The 7025-nt window shown below is 34.1% G+C and overlaps 1 long non-coding RNA gene across 1 annotated transcript; it reads left to right on the top strand.

Moving 5' to 3' along the window:
• Positions 1–200: 200 nt before the first annotated feature.
• On the top strand, positions 201–2174 carry LOC145001483 (uncharacterized). The gene is made up of 2 exons (XR_013661616.1): positions 201–915; positions 1410–2174. It is a non-coding gene; the product is annotated as an uncharacterized LOC145001483 (long non-coding RNA).
• Positions 2175–7025: the final 4851 nt, after the last annotated feature.

The raw sequence follows: 7025 nt of genomic DNA, 5'->3' as shown, positions 1-7025 counted from the left end.
TGAAGGTTCTGGATTTTCAATCAGATCTGAAATTCATTTGATCAAGGCGAAAGTTCAGCCCACTTATATTAACCGATTTTTTTTTTCTTTTTATTGTTCGTCCGATTCATCTTGAGCCCAAATTCATTTTTTTTATTTGGTCCAAAATACAATCTGATATGGTTCATTGTTTATTTGAGCCCAAATTAATTTATCAAATCTTTTCTTATTGTTCAAACACTTCGTCTGTTCTTGAGTTTTGATGGAGTCTTCAATGAATCAATGTTCATTATCTAGTTTCCTGGTCAAAATAGTCGATCGATTATCATTTTCACTGTATGAATTCAAAATCTCGTATTAATCTGTCATACATCTTAAATTGTGTTCTTAGTTTTTCAGTCGATCCTGATTTTTCTTGCATCCTGTTCAAATCTATTCAATCTCCTTTTTTTTTTATTGTCCATTGATTCATCTTAAAGAAATTTGATTTGAGTTTTGCCAAAAATGGTTCGTTTCTAGTTTCTGCTGAACAACAATCAAGAACAGATAGATATGGTGATGATTATTGATTGAATCAAGTTTGATCTGGAAATCAATTTGAAGAAGATGATTTTGGTGTTTGTCAAGTATTGGGTTCCGATGATCAATGATTTTCGAGTTGAAGGAATCAGATTTGATTTGCGATTTGGAGATTAAATCGAAATTGAAATGGTCTCGTACATAGAAGCTAATATCACAATTGAAATGAAGGTCTCGGAATCGTATCTAAAATCACAAATCGGAAAAGAAATTGTATTTGGAACAATCAACTTATTTTGATTTCGGAATCGGAACTGATATCGCAAGTCGCTGTTGATGTTTGGTTTTATCCAATCAATTGGGGAAGACAACTTCATGTTACACATTTGGTCCCTGTAACTTCAGCAACATGGCAGTGTTAGTCCAAATTCCGAAATAATTACAAATTCAAGGGCTTATGAACAAAATTTAATTTTTCGTGAACATATTTTTTTTCGTGAACAATAATTATTGGATTCCTACAAGTCTTGGCGGTTCGGAAGGTCGTGTTTCGCAAAATGTCACATTTTTTTCGACCTTTTCGGATTTTAAATTTCAATGCTTATTCCATTTTGTCGAGGGGGAGCATAGCGATGATTTATCGGATTTAAGATCATTTTTGGTGGCTTATATAATTAGCATATTTGAAGATCATTGAGACTTGGAGGGGGAGTTTTTTAAGATAAGAAGTGATTTGGTTTCTTAATTATGAAATAAGTTTTTTTATGGCGGGTTTGACGTTCTTGACAATCTTTGGGATTACTGATAGTTTATTTTATTTACTCTTTTTATATTTATTTTATTATATTTCATTCACATTTTAGTTAAATTTCATGTGTATTTTCATTTTTGTTATTTTATGACTATTTCAGGTACTTTCTAGTTTCGTGAGCATAATTGCAGATTTTAATGAGACTAGTAAAGCGGGAATGTTCGGGACGTATGGAAAGCGGTTGGACTTGGAGGACAACAAGGATCTTGGGCTTAATATCTAGTGGAGATGATGCAAAAAATTGGCTTTAGGTGGATGGAGCATGGAGAAAGATGGCCTCTTAATTAAATAAAGATGGAAGAACTTTTCAAGCGTGCGGGAATTGATGACTGGGCAATTTCAAGAGTTTTGGAGGATTTGGAAAAGATAAATTGGGTTCAAATTGAAGAGAACTTGAAGAAAAATGGGTTAAAAGATTCTTGGACTCGAATTGAGCCAATAGACTAAGTTGTGCAGGCCCAACAGTTGAAGAACCCAAAATTCCATCACTCTTATGCGGCCCACATAAGGTTTCCATGCGGCCCACGTGGATTCCTGTAGGGGCATTTTTGGGATTTTAATTGGAGCTCTATATGGGGAAGGTTCATGTGCCACTTTTCTCAACTTTTGCACATCCGAACTTGGGAGCATTCTTTCGGAGAATTTGGAGCATATTGAAGACCAAAAACCATCAAGAACTTCATCATTTTGCTCTTGAATCTTGTAAAATGTTAGGTACTATCTTTCTAACTTTATTTTCTTAAGTTTAGTCATGCTTGGCTAGACAAAACTTGTTTGACTTTGGTGAAATCCTTTGACTTTTTGTTGAATGTTGAAGACTCTATGAACTAGTTCTTGAATCTTTATGAGAATGTTTTGTGTTTAACATGTTATCATTACTTGTATGTTTTTATTCATGAGTTTAAATGTGTTTGTGGTGATTAGTTGGCTAATTTCTTGATTAAGTAAAGGATCCTCAAAATAGCAAGCAACAAATGATTTTTATGTTGTTTGTGCCTCACACAATCATAAAAATATTTTCTCCAACATGGTAGTGAAAGCATTTGACACTTCTTGACTCCTCTTGGATTTTCTCCAACAAGGGTTGGAACTAGTTGGACACTCATCAAAAATGGATCACACATCAGAACATTCTCTAAAGTTGGAATCGTCACCCTATGCTTTGAAACACAACCCGAAAAAACAGGGGTCCACGTCGTGGTAATCATCACACCACGACGTGGTTCCTGCGTTTGAACTTGTTATTGTTCTTCGTCCAAGTCTTCTACTACCAACCTCTCCAGCTCCGACAAATCTTTTTCTGGATTGAATATATATCAAGTGCCTGCGACTTATGCTCAAGAAAAGCATCAAGATTATCCATTTAAAAACAAAACTAAAAACTAAAATCTAAACTATAAACAAAATTTAAGCATCAAATAAAAAATCTGAACTAAACACAAACGTTCCCTGACAACGGTGCCAAAAACTTTGATATGTTTATAAATACACTAGTTTTTATTTATAAAGTCTTATCTAATCTCATCGAATCTTAAACACGAATAGCCAGTATACCTAGTCGTGAAGTAATTTAGTTGTGGTAAGAAAGGGTGTCGAAAACAAGGAATATGATGGATAAGATCAAATTATTCAAATGCTAACTAAATTAACAACTATGAAAAGTAAAGACGAGATTTTTATGTAAACAAATTGAACTAATGCTCAATTAATCAACAAAAATAATGAACTAAATGGAAACACTAAATAAGAAGTACTTCCACAAGAATTCGAATCTCCCAATTTTTTATGTTTGATTTATTAGCAATGCAATGGATTAATGAATTGATTACTGAATTATAATATGAGTAGCTATCTTGATCGGATTTCCTAGTACTAATACTTAGTGAACAACTAAACACAATGATCATCCAATTAGTGTACACATAATTAATTAAATATACTTGAACTATGAACGATATGATCTAGTGATTTCTCGTCAATGATCATGACAATCAATCTAAGCATAGTGTGGATATCTAATGTCCTCTAACACAATCAAAGTCACCAAATGGCAACTAATATTATCTAACCCAAGGCTTATGACCAAATTCCTAGTCATACTAACCTAATGATCATAAATTCAAATGATCCAAGTACATAGAGATAGAGTAATCATCTAATCCTAATAATATTCAACAAATAACAATAAAAATCATAACTTTAACATGAAAAGCAATCAATCTAACACAAGTAAAAACCAAATTCAACTAATCATACTAATGAAATCAAATCATATCAATAAGGGTTCATCAACATCTAGTGAAAGTAAAGGTTTTTACACCATATTCAGTAAACTAAGGCATAAAAACATCACCAAAAGAATGCAAGACATGATCATCAAGCAAACCCTAAGTGAAATCTCGATGTATTAGCGCTTGAATCTTCAAATCCTTGCTCCAGTTGAGTCTCTAACTTTGAAATCGACCCTTGGAGGGAGTTTCCTCTAGAATATGCGTAGACCTAAGGCCTTTACCTTTTGGAAACGATCTAATGTCCTAAATGTATATACTTTCCAAATTCTGACCACCACGACGTGGTTAAGAGGCACCATGTCGTGGTATTCATAGATATCCCGTATTCTCCACATTAGCTTAATGATCGAAAAGTTTCCATTTTCCACATTGTGGTGGTGATCACCACGTTGTGGGAGTTGGATTTTACATTTTGGAACAAACAAGAAAGTCGTCCAAACTTTTATCTAGTTTTCATATCCTTTTAAATCTTGGCAATTAGAGTTATCAGTCATTATAGATGGTCAAAACACTGACGAGGGGTCAAGCTGCCAACAACATCCTTTTGTGTCTCTTTCAGCTTTGTTCTCCTCCTTTTGCATCCTAACTCCCATTTAAAATGTAACTGAATATTTTAATCATATTAAGTATCATATATCTAAAAATATAACATTTTAATCAAATATATTAAGGTAATGGACTAAAATATATAGTTAAATAAGGCCATATCAAAATGCCCCACACTTATCTTTTGCTAGTCCTCAAGCAAACTAGATTGTTGTAATGCTATATCAGAATTTTTCCTACCAACATCACATAGAATAACCCAATTTGAATTTGCATATTATATCGCGCCTCAATGTATATATTTGTATCTAGACCCTAATTACTTCTCATGTCTTAAATACTCACAATCCTTATAAACGTTCCCCACTTATTTTGAACTACACTCATTTCTGCATCCCTCTGAATACATCCTTGAAAAACTTTCTTGACCTCAAGGTAATTTTTGTTATGTTCCCAAGCATACATATGGTAAAATAACCTAGAAGAAAATTACAAATCGAATAATCCCTTGGCAATTTTCCTTATTCTTCACTTCTTCAAGATCTTCATACTTTGCAAACTTTTATTCACTCAACAACTTTTGAAAACTTTTTTTTTCTTTTTTCTTTTTTTCAATTTTTTTTCTTTTCATAACTCACTTTTTCTCTCAAACTAAAAACATAAAAGAAAAACATATTCTTACACAATGAAACCTAACCTCAACCCTTATTGGTTAAAGGTATTAGTCTAAAGTGCAATGACTATATAAGCTTTCCTAGATACATTTCAAATATACAATGCAAAACATATTATGTCCCTTAAACTACACAAGTTCACGTCTTTGTCTCATGATTTCATTAGAACTGGAAAGCCACAAATATACTATAACATATTGGCTCAACTAAACCTTTGAATTCACATCAAAATATCCCACACAATACTAGCAAACTTATTTCTAGATTTTTCTAATTTACACCATTTTTTCAAGTCTATTTTTTGTTAGATTTTTTTTAAATCTATCATATATATTTTTTCTAGCAAGCTTCTTTCCTTTAATTTGATCCCATACCCCACACCTAAATTATAATGTACCATCATTGTGTAAAAACAATGAAAAGCTTGTACAATAAGAGGGAGAAAAAGAACAAACTTGCCTTAGGAATGTAGTCACGAGATAGGATGACTGTCGTCGGTTGCTTATCAATACTAAACTTGACTTTGTCTGCTAGAACACTCCTAGAACTGAACATCCTTATTGAGATTTGTGGACTCGTGGCATAGTGGTAGGCGGAAAACGAATCTTCATAGCTCAAAAAATTGATTGGAGTATTGCCATGTTGTGGCTTGTTGGTCATGACGTGGACCCTGTGAAATCTAGAACTTGTGAAAAAATCAATGTTACAACGCACATTCAGAATTAGCACATCGCAGTCTTCAGATGTCTAGAAAGTAGTCACGATGTAATAAAAAGTCACATCTCGAGGTAGCTAGGTTGGCATCGCATCTTCATGAAAACTCTTAAATGTTCATCGGTGAATGAATCGACTAGTCTCGAAGTAACTAGTTTCTCAAATGGTCCCTCATATCAATTTCTTCTCATATGTAGCATGGAAAGCTCAATAGACTCCTTCGTTTACTCCATATCGATTATATATCACACACTTATTCGTATGTCACACTTCTTGCCTTCTTCTCATAATACTCCACCCCACGTTTTCACTTTTTCCCATCATCAATTTCTTAGCTAAAAATTCTCTTGCAACAAAAATAATAATCATTAAAAATAAAAACTACAACGAAAAGAAAATGCAAAGTTACTTAAATGTCGGACGGCCTTCCGATAAGCGCTCCTTTTTGTGCGAGTCTTGAGCTGGACTCTCAAATTAATAAACTTCTAAAAAAATCAATGCCAATACATCTGTTGCACTTAATACTCCTTTTGGGACGATCGATTCGTAGTATTTCATGTTTAGTTTCGAAAATCATCCTGCAAAGCATGAATCCATAAAATTCAAGAATGTTGACAGGGGATGGAACTGGTTGGACACTTATCAGAAATGGATCGTACATTCTAACTTTCTCCAAAGTTAGATTTGTCACCACATGCTTCAAAATAGAACCCAAAAAAAGGGGTCCACATCGTGATAATGATCACACCACGATGTGGTTCTTGCATTTCTACTTGTTCTTTCTCTTCGTCCTAGTCTTCTGCTAGCAACCTCTCAAGCTCCTCCAAATCTTTTTTTGGATCGAACACATCATCAAGTGCTTGCAAATCATGCTCAATAATAGCATCAAGAGTATCCATTTAAAAACAAAAATAAAAACTATAAAACTAAAAACTAAACTATAAACAAAATTTAATCATCAAATAAAAAATCCAAGCTAAATGCAACTGTAACATCCCGGAAATTCAGAAGTAAAGTGGAAGGGATAAAGGTGTAAATAAGAAGGTCGACTCAGCGAGTCGATGGATAGACTCGGTGAGTTGAGTCGCGTTGCGGGTGGCGTGTTAAGTGACCAACTCGGCGTGTCACATTGGTGGACTCGGCGAGTTGGTGTTGTGTGGAGAAAACCCTAATCCCGGGGGTTGAGCCCTATATAAAGAACATAATACCCTCTCCCCAGCCTATTTACTCTCCCTTGAAGTCCAGAAACCCTAATATTCGTTTGTGAGAGAATTAGAGAGCATTTGGATCTTGAAGGAGTGTTGTTGAAGAGATCTTTGAAGAATAAGAGGCTTGGAGCAAGGGGCTTTGCAAGGCTTTGGCTTATTCTTCTGTTGGAGTCTTCTCTTGAGGTAATGATTCGATGCTTGAGCTGTTATCCATCTAGATCTATCATTTGTGAATTTTTGGGAGTATATGTAGTGCTATCTTGTGTTTGGTGTAAGATCTGAG

The sequence above is a fragment of the Lactuca saligna genome, chromosome 1 (genome assembly GCF_052625555.1).
Source record: "Lactuca saligna cultivar CGN05327 chromosome 1, ASM5262555v1, whole genome shotgun sequence".
Lineage (NCBI taxonomy): Eukaryota > Viridiplantae > Streptophyta > Magnoliopsida > Asterales > Asteraceae > Lactuca > Lactuca saligna.
This window is presented reverse-complemented; position numbering and strand designations above follow the sequence as displayed.